The 16,251-nt window shown below is 43.7% G+C and overlaps 1 non-coding gene across 1 annotated transcript; it reads left to right on the top strand.

Annotated features, from left to right (window-relative positions):
• The first annotated feature begins 11,681 nt into the window (after nucleotides 1–11,681).
• Nucleotides 11,682–11,787, top strand: LOC135821963 (U6 spliceosomal RNA). The gene has a single exon (XR_010554451.1). It is a non-coding gene; the product is annotated as a U6 spliceosomal RNA (small nuclear RNA).
• The last annotated feature ends 4,464 nt before the right edge of the window (nucleotides 11,788–16,251 follow it).

Below are 16,251 nucleotides of genomic sequence, written 5' to 3'. Positions count from 1 at the left end.
TTAATCACTGGTCCTTCAAGACAAGAGGAAGATTCGATCATTCCCAAACGTTACGCCCTTGCTCTCTCCCCCCCCCCCCCTGGGCCGTCGAGAATTCCAGGACGTTTCACTGATTCAGTTATAAATCGCTGGAAAGTTTGGTACGATGTCTGATTGCTACGTACAGTTGACAGAATAGCACCCTTGCCAACACGCAGCGCAACCTTACAGATAGTGTCTGAAATATCGCTCTGTATCTTTCAGCATCCTTATCTTTATATTTAGTACAACATCTCAAGACTTGGTGGAAACACCGGACAATCCTTGCGCCTTGTGTTTGGCTCCGGCTTTCCTCAGGCCATTTTCCCAGGCAGGATGACATTTGCGTGAGATTTGAATCAGGACTGGTGCTACTGGCGTAGGGACCATGGTGAGAGGCAACTGTGCTATCCATACAAATCTAGCCTCTCCCGGGCGCTGGTAAAGCAAGCTGTCATGATTCTAGTAATAGTAAACATAACAACCACATCGTAGGTGAGCATAATTACGGAGGTTCTGCAAAACGAAAATGTGTACGAACTTTCGCTCTACGTCACGAAGTGAGAAACTTGACACGAACTTTCGCAACTTTGGACGCGAAACTTGCAGGGAACGCGAAATGAACTTTCGTAGGAAGTTTCGTGAGATTGGGTCATGTCGTACGTGCACTTGGCGCGTGCAAACTACGAAAATGTGCAGAACACAAAGTTCGTGCGAAAATTCGTACACATTTTCGCAAGGCCTGTCGCGAAACTTCGTTCGAATTTTCGTTGTGCAGAACCTCTCTATTATACAAGATCAGGGTGCCTCCTCAGGTTTCCACACTTGCCTGTGGACTGCTTGATGGCGACATCCCTTTACACGAGATTGCTGCGCATGCATTGTCACCAAGACCGTATGTTATAGATAACAAAGGCCAGACAAACAAATATTAACTGTCGGGGTAGGACGAATGGCCCTGGGTTGTTCATTCTACAAGTGGACATGATGAACTATATATTCTCGCCTTTTATACCGTGAAATACAGCATCTGTCCCTGTGTCGCGTCAAGTTGATTGTTCGCCCCTACATAGGTGTAAGCTATCACCCTCATTATCTCTTACTTTGGTTTCCTATAATAGTTCAATTGTGTTGTAATGTCCTTTAGTGCAGCGTAGCTACAAAGTATCAGCGAAGATCTAGTCAGTGTGAAGTGAAACATATAAGCTGTTCACTACTCAGTCTCACTGCTGCTCCTTCTATTCAGCCAGCCATGTCTGTTCGTGTGTGGAAGAACCCCTTCCAAATGTGCGTGGAAACGGAAGATCCGTGGATCATGAGGACTAGTTGCATAGTCGACTCGACGATCTACACATTGGGTGGTTGCCCTTGCGTTAGTCCGGAGGGAATTCTTCAGTGCATAAATATACCACCGTTGAAGCCTCGTTGTCCACATGATCCAGACCCGGAAAATGACTTCAAATCAGTGCAAATCAAATATCAGCCAGCATGGTTATTGACCGATATTAACCCGCTCCAAGTACGTTTTGGCGCAGCTGCTGCAGTTGGTTCTGACATTTTCTACTTCGGAGGACATCATGGACCATTTGGAAACCAGACCTTCCATAATACCGTCGCCCATCTGAATCCAAGTACGCGGACCGTTTCCCAGGTGAACATCCTCGGCAGTTCGCCGACACCGAAGGCGAACGTTGGTATGTGTTCCAATGTGAAATTGAAAGAATGCTATGTGTTTGGTGGAGTTGGGGAGCGTCCCTCGCAAACTAAGGGCGTAAAAACCCCAGCATCATACCTGGAAACAATAACCGGCGCATATGTAAACAACGCAGTACATGTGCTGGACACAAGAGATTATGCTAGTACTGGAAACTGTACATGGTCAGAGATGATGTGCACTGGAAACGCTCCAGACCCAAGATTTGGTTCTGCGTTCACCAATCGCGACAACTTCGCATACGTCTTTGGCGGAGATTGCAATTACACAACATTAAGAAATGATCTTCATCGATTAAATTTGCGGTCAGCGGAGTGGAGTGGTGCTCTGCCTGTGACTGGAGAGTTGCCTTCAGAGCGATGCTATGCTTCTTTGGCCCCGAGCTCGACGTCCTTACTTGTTCTCTGTGGTGGTGCGGGGTACAATGGATGCCGCAATGACATATTCATCTTTCACACTGACTTACTATGCTGGTATGGCGTGAACACCTCACACATCCAGCCACCTTTGGAGGCATACTGGGGACATTACTCATGCCAGGATCTCATGGGTGACGTGTATATTGTAGGAGGTTCAAATCACTACATCCACAATCAAAATCGAGCAACGACGATGGTCAGAGTACGTACGGAACCGCCGTCCTTACAGAATCTTGCTTTGCAGGTGTATGCCGGCATCGCGACTTCAGAAGACGTGGAAAGCTTGGGAGTCCTGTTTCGCAGCGTTTTGCGTAAGATTCGAACGCAGCCATGCAGTAGCTGCAGTCCCCCTCACGCCTGGAAGTAGTCATGGTATTGAATGATGTATACATTTTGCTTATTCCGCTGCTGGGAACGGTGCTTTGGATTCGTTCGGCCTAGCCTTCTGAACAAATCTGGCTTTACTTTCACTCCCTCACCTACTCACTAACTCCACTCCAACGCGCTTGCTAACCTAGCTCTCAACCTCTTCCCCTCCCTCTTTCCACCTCTCTAGACTACCTAGCTCTCCCCAGGGTGCGGGTTGGACGCTTTGCTCACGAATTCAATGGTCGAGGAAGTGTACTTTTCCTCACCTGAATGGCTTTTATAGCACCTACACGCCCTTTGCAGTCGATTATGTTCGTTGTTTTGAATTTTGTTGTTCTCTTACATTTTATATACATGTAGGTATGTAGACTTTCACAGGAAATAACTTTGCTTTGGGTTTTGAAAACATTGAGGTTAGAATGATCTGATTGTACATTCTCCGAAGGACGTGTTTGCAATAAAGTTTGCACTTATCAGTATTTCGTTCAGAATCTCTGGGGTTTAAGCCACTCACCCTCGTGAAGCGAGAGCTTGCAGTAATGGCTTGTGCTTAGAGATGTTGTTGCTATCGTACAGTATCTTTCCTGTCTTCTTATCTAACCAGAAGATAAAGTAAAGTTAGAGGAATCATGACAAATGATCCTGTTGTAGAGTCAGGTAAACCGTTATACAGGTCATACCTTGTTAATAGTTAAACACTGGTCCTTCAAGGCCAGAGGACGATTCCACAATTCCCACTCATTACTCCCCTTGCTCTTCCCCCCCCCCCCCCTTGCGACATGGGGAATTCCAACACGACGTTTCACTGACTCAGTTCTAAATCACGTGGGACGTATGCTACATTGTCCGTTCATTACCTACTGCTGAACACTTCGCCAGCAATGCTTCAAAGATTATATTCAACATATCACCCGCAACACTATCCTATCTATGTATGTGTACGTGTACGATGTCTGATTGCTACGTACAGTTGACGGAATCGCACCCTTGCCAACACGCATCGCAACCCTGCAGATAGCGCCTGATTTTTCGCTCTGTATCTTTCAACATCCTTCCGCCTTGCGTAGGGCCTCGGCATTCCTCAGGCAACTTTCTCAGCAAAGATTTGGAGATATTTGCGTGAGATTCTGAAGAAGACTGGTGCTACTGGCGTAGGGAAGATGGCGAGAGCCATCTGTGCTATCAATACGAATCTACCCTCTCCCAGGCGCTGGTGAAGCAAGCTGTTATGCTGCTAGTAATAGTAAACATAACAACCACATCGAAGGTGAGCATAATTATATATGTTACACTCAGTATATGGCCACGTCTCTATATATGGTCACAGCTCTATATATGGTCACTATATCTCTGTACAGTACAGTGTACGGGTGACATGGTGCACCGCTGTACATGGTCACAGATGATGCTGCAGTATGAACCAGGGATCCCTGCCTCCTACGTAGGCCATACAGAGCTCCCTGGTATGAACTCGGTCCCCATAAAATGCGCAGGTTTTTGATTTGTTGTTGTTTTCAGTTCCACTGAATGTCTTTCTTGTTGCCATCGCCAAGACAATGTCACAGATGGTGCTGCAATATGAACCAATGATCCTACGTAGGGCTCGCTGGTATGAACGTCATCTTCAAAAGCCGCGGTCTTTTTGATTTGTTGTTGTCTACAGTTTGACTGATTTTCTTTCTTGTTGTCTGAGCTTGTTTTACTTGTAGCTTGTGAATTGAAGCAGTTATTCTATTATCCTCTGCTTTATTTTGCTATTATAGTTTAGGTTGATCTGTTTGTATAATGTAGTTTGAAGGTGGAAGAAGAAGGTCGGGTTATTACAGTTGGAAAGTCCATACGAAGTGCTTCAAAAACTTAAAAAATGAAATGCGGAGTTATTTTGGATTTCCTTTCAAGAAATAATTACAGTGTGTTTGGTCAAAGCAAAAAGGTCGAGGAGAGGTAAATGATGGGTGTGTGTCCATGCGTGTGTGTATGTGTGTGTGTGTGTGTGTGTGTGTGTGTGTGTGTGTGTGTGTGTGTGTACAGCTGTGTGGTGGATACCAGGCTAAAAATAGTGGCGGTCAATTCATCAGCCTTGCAAGCTGTTGAATGGTGTAATCCCAGCACAAGGTGCTTTGTCTAACATAGCTGTTCGCTATCATTGCTTCCGCGATGGGCATGTCTGAGGTCTGAGGTCTGAGGTGTGTGTGTGTGTGTGTGTGTGTGTGTGTGTGTGTGTGTGTGTGTGTGTGTGTGTGTGTGTGTGTGTGTGTGTGTGTGTGTGTGTGTGTGTGTGTGGGTGTGTCGTTACCCAACGCAGTTTTGAGTTGTGACCACATACAATGGACTAGTACAAATTCAGTTAGCAATTGAGTTGACCCCATCTAGAGTGGCCATGTATGCATGTAGGTGCATGTGTGTGCTGTCTGCCATGTTATTGTGCCCATATATAGACAAGACACATTGCATAATCACAACAGAATGATCATGTATAGCGACCTGTGAACAATTTGATCACATATAGAGCAATGACCACATACTGAGGATTGGTGGGCTACTGAGTCCGACAGATAAGATCGGGGTGCCTCCTCAGGTTTCCACGCTTGCCTGTGCTGAAAGCCACGCTCACACTTCAAAGTGGACTGCTTGATGGCGACATACCTTTACACGAGATTGCTGCGCATGCGTGTCACCAAGACCGTATGTTACAGATACGAAAGGCCAGACAAACAACTATTCACTGTCGGGGTAGGACGAATGTCCCCGGGTTGTTCATTCTACAAGTGGACATAATGAATGATATATTCTCGCCTTTCATACCGTGAAAATAGAGACTCTGTCCCTGTGTCGCATCAAGTTGATTGTTCGCACCTACATAGGTGTAAGCTATCACCCTCATTATCTCTTACTTTGGTTTCCTATAATAGTTTAATTGTGTTGTAATGTACTTTAGTGCAGCGTAGCTACAAAGTATCAGTGAAGATCTAGTCAGTGTGAAGTGAAACATATAAGCTGTTCCCTACTCAGTCTCACTGCTGCTCCTTCTATTCAGCCAGCCATGTCTGTTCGTGTGTGGAGGAACCCCTTCCAAATGTGCGTGGAAACGGAACATCCGTGGATCATGAGGACTAGTTGCATAGTCGACTCGACGATCTGCACATTGGGTGGTTGCCCTTGCGTTAGTCCGGAAGGAATTCTTCAGTGCATAAATATACCACCTTTGAAGCCTCGTTGTCCACATGATCCAGACCAGGAAAATGACTTCAAATCAGTGCAAATCAAATATCAGCTAGCATGGTTATTGACCGATCTTAACCCGCTCCGAGTACGTTGTGGCGCAGCTGCTGCAGTTGGTTCTGACATTTTCTACTTCGGAGGACATCATGGACCATTTGGAAACCGGACCTTCCATAATACCGTCGCCCATCTGAATCCAAGTACGCGGACCGTTTCCCAGATGAACATCCTCGGCAGTTCGCCGACACCGAAGGCGAACGTTGGTATGTGTTCCAATGTGAAATTGAAGGAGTGCTATGTGTTTGTTGGAGTTGGGGAGCGTCCCTCGCAAACTGAGGGCGTTCAAACCCCAGCGTCTTACCTGGAAATGATAACGGGGATATATGTAAACAACGCAGTTCATGTGCTGAACACAAGAGTTTATGGCAGTACTGGAAGTTGTACATGGCGAGAGATGCTATACACTGGTGACGCACCAGACCCTAGATATGGCTCTGCGTCCACCAATCGCGACAACTTCGCATTCGTCTTTAGCGGAGCTTGCAATTCCACTTTGGAATTAAAAAAAGATTTTCATCGTTGAAATTTGCAATCGGCGGAGTGGAGTGGTGCTTTGCCAGTGACCGGAGAACTGCCTCCAGAGCGATGCTATGCTTCTTTGGCCCCGAGCTCGACGTCCTTACTGGTTCTCTGTGGTGGTTTCTGGCACAATGGAACGAACCTGAGTTACCGCAATGACCATTTTCATCTTTCATACTGACTTACTATGCTGGTATGGCGTGAACACGTCACACATCCAGCCACCATTGGAAACACGGTGTGGACATTACTCATGCCAGGATCTCATGGTTAACGTGTATATTGTAGGAGGTTACAAGTCGATCCACAATCACAAACTAGCAACGATGGTCATCAGAGCACGTACGGAACCACCGTCCTTACAGAATCTTGCTTTGCAGGTGTATGCCGGCATAGCGACTTCAGAAGACGTGGAAAGCTTGAGAGTCCTGTTTCGCAGCGTTTTGTGTAAGATTCGAACGCAGCCATGCAGTAGCTGCAATCCCCCTCACGCCTGGAAGTAGTCATGGTATTGAATGATGTATACATTTTGCCTATTCCACTGCTAGGAACGCTGCTGGGGGTTCGTCGGCCTGGCTTTCTAAACAAATCTGACTTTTCTTTCACTCACTCACCTACTACAGCAGGATCTCGCCAGCTGCCAGCATTGGGCACAGAAAATACAATGAGAGAATTAACTCTCAGAATTTGCCATGTCATGGCAAATTCTCTCCTGAAAAAAACCTTCATTTTGTCCAACTACAGCATTCCTGACTCCTCCTCTGTGTCCATGAACAACGTTTTAATCGGATCTGGTGACGAGGTGCGCCTAACCGTATCTAAGCGTCATTTCGAGAAGGGCTACACTGCGAACTGGACGGAGGAAGTATTCGAGGTGGATGAAATCCTATCAACATCACCACACACCTACGGGATTCGTGATCTGATGGGAGAACACATCATCGGATCGTTTTACGAAGCAGAACTGCAACACGCCAGAGAGACCGGTTTAAGATTCGATAAGGTGTTGAAATACAACAAGGATCAACGTCTTGTGCAATGGAAAAGCTACACAGATAATAAGTTCAATACCTGGCTCACAAAGAAGGATGTGAACAGTCTTAGATCATGATTCACAATGTCATTCATATTGAAAAATAAAAAATAAATGATTGAGTGCTATGTACAAGCTGATGGTGTTCATGAGAAAGCTATTCATCAACGATCATGAATGTGTGTGTGCCTCTGTGTGTGTGTGTGTGTGTGTGTGTGTGTGTGTGTGTGTGTGTGTGTGTGTGTGTGTGTGTGTGTGTGTGTGTGTGTGTGTGTGTGTGTGTGTGTGTGTGTGTGTGCCATCGGTTGTTCCTTACAGTAAAGTAGATGTCTATCCAGATTTTCTTGCCGGCGACACAAATGGAGGCACCGCAAACAAATGTAGTGCCGACATTTGGCACCCGCGGCGAGCAGCCTACTCATATTTTTAATCCACACCCAGTGTTGACCGGTACCATCACCGAACAGCAATCATCTGACTCTCCCATGTTTGTGAACACGAGCTACTTGTGAGAAATACCTGGGGGAGGTGGAGGGGAGGCGGGGTGGGGTCCGGAAAATGATCCGAAAAATTGAAATTACAAGTCAAAATACTGCAAAACTATGAGTTCTGATTAATATAAAATTGGAAAAAGTGAGATAACATTGACATTAGAAATAGTAATATTTTAGACATCGGAATGCAATATTATGATGTAGGGCAGGACATAACAACCACCCCTAAAAATCAAAATTAATGATACATGCGGAGTTCCAAATCATGACACCATATTACCTTATTGTTTAGGGTAGAGCATAACACCCCAATACATATTTTCAATAATACCCCTTTTTTTGAGGTAGGGGTACCCCCTGGCACATATTTTTATCCGCAAAAAAACCGGGCCAAAAATAATTTTCACCGCAAAAATATTCAATAATACCCCATTTTTTGGGACCCGGGCGCCCCTGGCACAGAACCCGCTCGTTACTTACTACGTTACTTACGCTCTGCTAAGCATCTCGGTGTAGAGCTCATTGATGGTTTGAAGTTCCACGACTACTTCCACACCATCTCCAGGGAGTTCCAGCAACGTGTTAATCTGTTATGCTTTATGGGCTGCCATTTACCACCATCATACATTGCTCTCCTGCATAAGTCTTACGTACGTCCGGCAATTGAGTATGCCATTCCTTTCTGATCCCTTAGGATCACATCCGCTCAGTTAGAGTCCCTTGATGTACTCCAGGCTAAGGTTTGCCGGCGACTCCTGAGGTCTGCGAAAATAGACTTTGACAACTTTGAATCAAAATCTAATTTGAATAGATTGTGTCACTTGGAATCCTTGGAATCCCGGCAATTTCGCCGTATCTCCATTTCTCTGGTTGTTTTGCTTAAGTACATCAATTCTACCCAGACTATCTCTCTCGCTTTGCGATTACCATCTCACGTAGTGCCCGTAGGCCCAAAAAGCTCATTTTTAACTCACATCGCCAAATTTTCTCATGTCTCTTCCTACAGAAAACTGGTGCACTTTGCAATTGTCTCCCACCCCGATTGACAACTTTAGATTCCCTAACAGAATTAAAGCGTCATTTACGTATTTACATTGCAAAGTATCAGTTCGACTGCACTGGTATCCCTTTGATGTGCAATCATTGATTTACATGTACACTGCTTGTTCTTTCACTGTATCTTTTGTACAGCCTCTCTCTGTTTCCGAACTCATTTTGCACATTTTCTCTTTTTCCCAACTCCAATGTTCAATGTATATACAAAAATAGGAGATCCCCCAGATAGGCGTCAGACTTTCGGTAATCCTGAAACGAGAGAGCTTGGAAGCTCAGGGCCCTACGCTATGCCTTGATGACCTGGACAAAAAAGCATAGAGATGTTATGAACTTTTATAAATTTCTCCTTTTTTTAAAGACATAACCTGGGATTCGAACCCACACTATCGCCCTACATGCATCCCCCGATACACTTCGCATACATACTAATTCTTCCAAGTTGCTTCACGTTATGATCTTGCATTTGAAAGCCCTATTTGAATATGCATTGTGGCCAGCCGTCTTTGATGGTGCGGTACGGGACAGGTACGGGACAGATACGGTAGAGGATAATACGACACCGTCTACCGCCTTGATGACCTAGGCAAAACATGCATAAGGATGTTATAATTTTTTCAATTCGTCTATTTTTTTAGGCATAACCTGGGATTCGAACCAGCGCTATCGCCCTACATGCATTCCCCCATACACTTCGCATTCATACTCATTCTTCCAAGTTGCTTCACGTTATGATCTTGCGTTTGAAAGCCCTATTTGAATATTGCGGCCAGCTGTATGTGCATGTGGCCAGCTGTGTTTGATGGTACGGTACGGGACAGATACGGGATAGCGCCAGGCGTGACACAAACACACAAAAAAACAAACACACAAATACCAAATTAAAGCTGTGTGGACCCTGGCTAGCGCCAAACGTTACTGAAGTAACGTCTTCTGCATAGCTATGGGAATAAAGAGTATTATTATTATTACTCACTAGAGAGGTTCTGCAAAACGAAAATTCGAACGAAGTTTCGCGACAGTCTTTGCGAAAGTGTGTACGAATTTTCGAACGAACATTGCGTTCTGCACATTTTCGTAGTTTGCAGGCACCAAGTGCACGTAAATCTACGCCACGACCCAATCTCACGAAACTACTTCCCACGAAAGTTCATTTCGCGTTCCCTGCAAGTTTCGCGTCCAAAGTTGCGAAAGTTCGTGCGAAGTTTCGCACTTCATGACGTAGAGCGAAAGTTTGTACACATTTTCGTTCTGCAGAACCTCTCTACTAACTCCACTCCAACGCACGTGCTAACGTAGCTCTCTACCTCTTTTCCTCCCTCTTCCTACCTCTCTAGAACCCACACACAATCTCTTTTCTCTCCCCAGGGTACACGTTTGACGCTTTGCTCACGAGTTCACTGGTCGAGAGAGTTAACTTTTCCTCACCTGAATGGCTTTTATATCGCCTACACGCCCTTTGTAGTCGATTATGTTCGTTGTTTTGGTTCTTTTTGTTCTCTTACGTTCTATATACATGTAGGTATGTGTACTTTCACAGAAAATAACTTTGTTTTGGGTTTTGAAAGCATTGAGGCTTGGAATGACCTGATTACACATTCTCCGATGGACGTGTATGTAATAGAATAATAATAATAAGCGGCGCGGAGACAATAACATTAATATGGCAATAACCAGAATCCGCGAAGCGGACATTGGACTTAGTCATGTCCGAAAAAATGGACAACAAAGTTTCCGAACACGTTTTCTAGAGACATTAATCAGGGAGAATACGTCTCAATAATGAAATCTAGCAATCAACAACGGTATATACGTGGAAGAGTACGAAAAGCAGTATGTGAAAGAAAATAGGAGAAAAAAGGTGAAGTGTGATATACAAGAGAAGTGTGAACTAATTACAGAGGTGGGCAGGTGAGAAATAATAACAATGTGAGACTCAAAGAGGGTGAAGTGTAAGTAGTACGAGCATGGGTATGTGGGTGGGTGTATGTGTGCGTGAACGGGGTGAGCATTGCTCATGCCAAGATGTCATTGGTGACGTCTGTATTGTAGACGGTCGCAAGTCGGTCGACGCTAATAATCAAGCAACGACGATCGTCAGAGTGCGTGCGGAACCGCTGTCCTTACAGAATCTTGCTTATACACCAGTCATAAAAACGTCGGCTTCGCCTCGGTTTTCATACTGGTGTATATGTATAGAATAAACACCGATGCCGTAGTGTTTATGGGAATATACACACTGCTATAAAAACCGAGCTCGGCCTCTGTATAGAGAAACCGAGTCTGACGCGAACCGTGAAAATAATAAAAACCGAGGCGTAGCCCAGGTTTTATAGACAGTGTTTATATTCCCATTAACACAAGACAGAGGTGTTTTTTCTATTTATACCTAGCTTCGTTTTTGGCCTGAAATACTGGTCCGAAATAGCTATTTTAGTATCCCAGTACACTATAGTATACCACAGTCAAACCTCGTTAGTACGAACACTGATAAGGCGAACTTTCCATCAGTACGAACTGAGGCCAATCCTATGGTTGGCCAGGCATCAATTCAAGTCAAAATTATTCGTTTATGACGAACTTCTGTACGAGGTGAATTGCTATTTCTGGACATTGTACATTTCTGGACATTTCGAGTAAAATAATTTTTCGTCGCGTGTAGAGTCAGGTCAGTCAGGTTGATATTTTTTTATTTTTTTATCGGGAACACAGCCCTACAAAGAGACATGTGGAGACAAACACAAGACAAGACACAGGGGATGTAGGGACGACGTGCCGATGTACAGCTTCGGTTGTACATATACTAAAATTGGAACGATGCAGAGAAGATTAGCATGGCCCCTGCGCAAGGATGACACGCAAATTCGTGAAGCGTTCAGGGTACCCCGTAAGAAGGCCTTAGGCCTGTGGGAATGCCCTATTAAAAATTTAATAAATAATAATAATAATAATGTACAGGGAGCAACTCGACCAACCAGGGGTCTCGGCGTTAGTTGATGAAGTTTTTTTCTTGTTGTAGTTGACAGCTGGGTTGTTGTAGTTTCTCCTCGTGTCGGTGCCTTGTTGATAGCCTCTTCTTTGGAGGCATTTCAACGAGTTTTGTGGTACTATGTTGCATGCGAATTTTGAATTTTGAGTAAAATAAGAAGTAATGGACGAATCGTTGGCTTCCCCAAGTGCACTCCACTTCAAATGCTGTATAGTCTTGGACCTGTTGGCTGGAAGTGTGAAGAGGCCAACTGCAGTCCACCAATAGAAAAAATAACAAAAATGGTGCAGTTTAGGATGCCTATTGACGCTCTTTTACTTTCATGTCCAGAATTCCATACACTGAAATTTAGGCCAAAAAATTGGCCTGTCGAAAACATCCTGCTATAAAGTCTCTGGGATCACAGCATGAGCAATTGTCACATATTTGGAAAGATGAAGGATTAGTCCATACAATAGAGACAAAAACATATTAAAATGTAAAACACACAGCCAGTGGGCCTCTATTTTATTTTCATGTCCATAAATTGCTATTCACCTCGTACAGCGAACTTTCGCGAAGACGAACTATTTTCAAGTGTGATTTGAACAAAGTCAGTGTGGTCATGTACATGTAGTACGAACTTTCGGTCCACGAGCGTGCGCGTACGCTGGCTGCCTTTTTTCTTCTTCTTTTTTTCAATAGTCGAGGTCATATTGTACGTACAGTGCAAATTGTTTTCAAGCGTGTTTTGAACAAATCAATCAGTGCGTTGTACGAACTTTCGACACAGTCGTGATTCATTGCACTTTGTCATTGTACTTACCTGTTTCTGGCTTGTGCTAAGAATAACATGCTTCCCATGTACCACAGCATGCACCTTCACGTAAATACAATCCATCTGATATGTATATCGTTTTTTTGTCAGATCTGGATAAGAAGAACTCCCGATAAGACAAACAAATTTGTTCAGTCCCTTGAAGTTCGTCCTAGCGAGGTTTGACTGTATTATTATGTAGGCAGCATTGCGTGTTATAGACTTAAGATCAATCTTTCAACCAACTTCAGCATCAGCACGCTGGTGGCTGGGTGGTCAAGATAGGTGCTTGGGAATATTATAGTTGCAGGTTCGATTCCTGCTCAAACTTCTTTATTCTCTTCAATATTTTTTCTTTTACAATTGAAGAGAAAATTTTAAGTCACTTGAAAGTTGAAAAGTTACAACCTCTACTAAAGTGGGTAATGTAGCAAAGTATATTGCAAAGTATAATATATTATTATAGCAATAAAAACTGCTTTATGGCAGTTTTCTAAAAAACGTTATTGTGTTCTAGTCCATGGACCCCGTCTAAAAGGTAAGAAATTAACGAAATGTGAAAGACGAAAACTAAAATTTCACACAAAACCTCACAATAATCACACACAAGATGAAAAGCTAGAAGACCTTTTCCCCTCGTGATTCTCTTTCCCATGCATGCATGTCCATTGTTGGTGCAGTACAAGTACAAGTGTTGTGAGTATTGTGAAATGTTAGTTTTCGGCTATCACATTTCGTTATTTTCTTACTTTTTAGACGGGGTCCATGGACTAGAACACAATAACATTTTTTAGAAAACTGCCATAAAGCAGTTTTTATTGCTATAATTTCTTTTGTTTTTTTAGCTAAGGATATTATTATAATACAATGTATGTCACCACTGGAATGCCGTAAATGATGGCCTAGCGCCTCTACATGTGCATCATATCAAATTCAATACCGTACTATACGCATTGATGTGCAAGCATTTTCCTGCAGAAAATGGCACTAGGCTTGCAGATGTTTTTGTTCCGTGCTTATAATTGCAGTCATGTGTTATCGAGATAAGGTCATCCTGCATCATAATGCACTGATATCGTAATCCTGTTGATGTCGATTCAACTTTTGGAAGTAGTTCAATGACTTCAAAGTGTTAGTCCACGATTGTTTAAAACAACACAGCAAAGAAGGAACAATACATGTATTTTAAAAATGTAAACAAATACATTGTTGAGTCCGACACCGCGTTCCAACAACTACACTGATCCAGAGGATATTATTATTATTATGAAATGACCCAAAGGCAATGTGCCTATCGAGGGGTTCATTTGATTGAAAGAACAGTAGATGTAGATGTATGTACAGAGAGAAGTAGGGATTGATGAGGAGAGAAATGGGGAAAATCAACTGCAAGGTGGCGGAATTCCGTTGTGGATATAGAGCAAAGCTACGGCTGGAGGTACTGAGATAAACTAGGCACTCCATAATATTAATGTTACACATCTTTTGGTGAGTATGGATGATATCCAGTCGAACCTCAACCAGTGAATACAATTATTTCTCCAATAGAGATACGGCGAATAGATTTCTTCTACAGCGAAAGACTCTAAGCCAAACCAACTCATTGACTGGTCTCGTACGAAACAAATGAGTCACCGAACCTTTCTTTAGCAACATGACGGCAACTGAAACAGCAATAGAGAAAGTACGATACATGTACAGCACATTCTTGCAGGTACTACAAACAGATTGCAAATCGTAATTTTTGCTTTGCCGGCACGCAACTTTATTTGGGGCAGTGCAATCTCGTCGCCACTCACAAATCAAACAGCCCAGACTCGAGTAAACAAATCCAATCGTACGAGATTTTCACGAGACGAGACTGCACCCATTGGCTTGTTTCGTATGAAGCAAACATGTCACTGAATGCATGAACCTCTCCATAATGGAGATTTTCCCTGATATGCGAATTTATTTTGCATACTCGGCCAATGCGTCCTTGAACCTTTCCCTCCAGATTGGGAACTGCCAACGATGCTATGCCACTGCAAAATTCAGATTCTACCCTATGATCGGAGCACGGAATGCCGGAAGCAATCATGACCAGTGCCTTACTTGTAACGTACCAATGTACAATGAACATGAGTATTTTGACAACACATCTAAGCCTCAGCAGCAACATAAGCCTTACCGTCAAGAAGGTGAACTCGCGTTCTTCGCACACTGTTGGCAAGGGCAAAGAGATATGAATGGATCTAAATCCGAATAAAATCAGCACACGTTTCCGTAAATGAAAGGGTGAGCATAAGCAAATGAATCAAAGGAAACTGGTCAACTCAGAGATCACCTGTCATTGAGTATTCCGTAAAAGGAGGCCTCGACAGCAGAAAAGCTAAATTTAGAAAAGAGATCCTGTCAGCTTTTCCATTATTTATTGTATTCCACCTAAAATCAGCACACTTTCGTAAATGAAAGAGTCAACACAAGCAAATGAATCAAAGGGAACTGGTCAACTCACCTGTCATTGAGTAATATTCCGTGAAAGGAGGTCTCAGCAGAGCTGAAGCGAAATAAGCCAGGAGACGAAATATCCAAAACAGCTCATGCAAGAAGCAGTTCCAAAGAAGGAAGTTCCTCGCGCATGCACATCCGAAAACGGACTGCAACACAATGTCTGCCGTGCACGTGCACAGCACGCGGCTATGGAGTAGTGAAATACCGAGCACCTCACGTAGAAACGTACGTAGCATAGCGATGTCGTTTTTCTTGCCATGTGAACACAATAATAGAAAAGCTGACAGGATCACTTTTCTATATACCCCAAGTGCCCAAAAAGTGCAGTCTGTAGACGCCGGCGCTTAGTATGGTTTGGACATATCATTCGCGAAGAGAAGGACGCTGTGTCCTACAAAGCCCTTCACATGGCAATGAATATACTTGAAGTAACAGATATAAAAGGAAGCCCAGATGTCGTCCAGTGACCAGATGGGTAGACAACATTAGAAATGACCTTTTACTTCTCAATAATTATGTCTCTTTTGGAAGCGGAGCAACTTGCCTCAGACAGAACGCACTGGCTCGACGTTGTCGGCAGTTGCATGACCCTCATTTGATTTTTTTATATGAGCTATATTGTGTGCTGCATGAGAGAGAGAGTATGCAAGGGTCACCTGGTCGACGGACCCGCAAACGACAACTAACTTTACTTTCACACCAAGGTTCAATTCGAGTTCAACTCGAGTGACAGGAGCGTACCCAACAAAAAGTCAAACAGGCTGTAAGTTGTATCCACGCTGCAGTAGGCCCCGGCGGATAATGCTAGCATTATATCTAGCATATTTAGCACTTTCTGGAAACTAGCATTTCACTAGCATAATCAGCAGGTTTTGCAGAAAACTAGCATATTCTTGCGAAAACTAGCATATTCTTGCGAAACCTAGCATATTCTTGCGAAAACTAGCATATTCTTGCGAAACCTAGCATATTCTTGCCGAAAACTAGCATATTCTTGCGAAACCTAGCATATTCTTGCGAAACCTAGCATATTCTTGCGAAAACTAGCATATTCTTGCGAAACCTAGCATAT

This window comes from Sycon ciliatum, chromosome 7, assembly GCF_964019385.1.
Source record: "Sycon ciliatum chromosome 7, ocSycCili1.1, whole genome shotgun sequence".
NCBI lineage: Eukaryota > Metazoa > Porifera > Calcarea > Leucosolenida > Sycettidae > Sycon > Sycon ciliatum.
The sequence above is the reverse complement of the archived record's forward strand: the minus strand, read 5'-3'. Positions and strand labels throughout refer to the sequence as shown.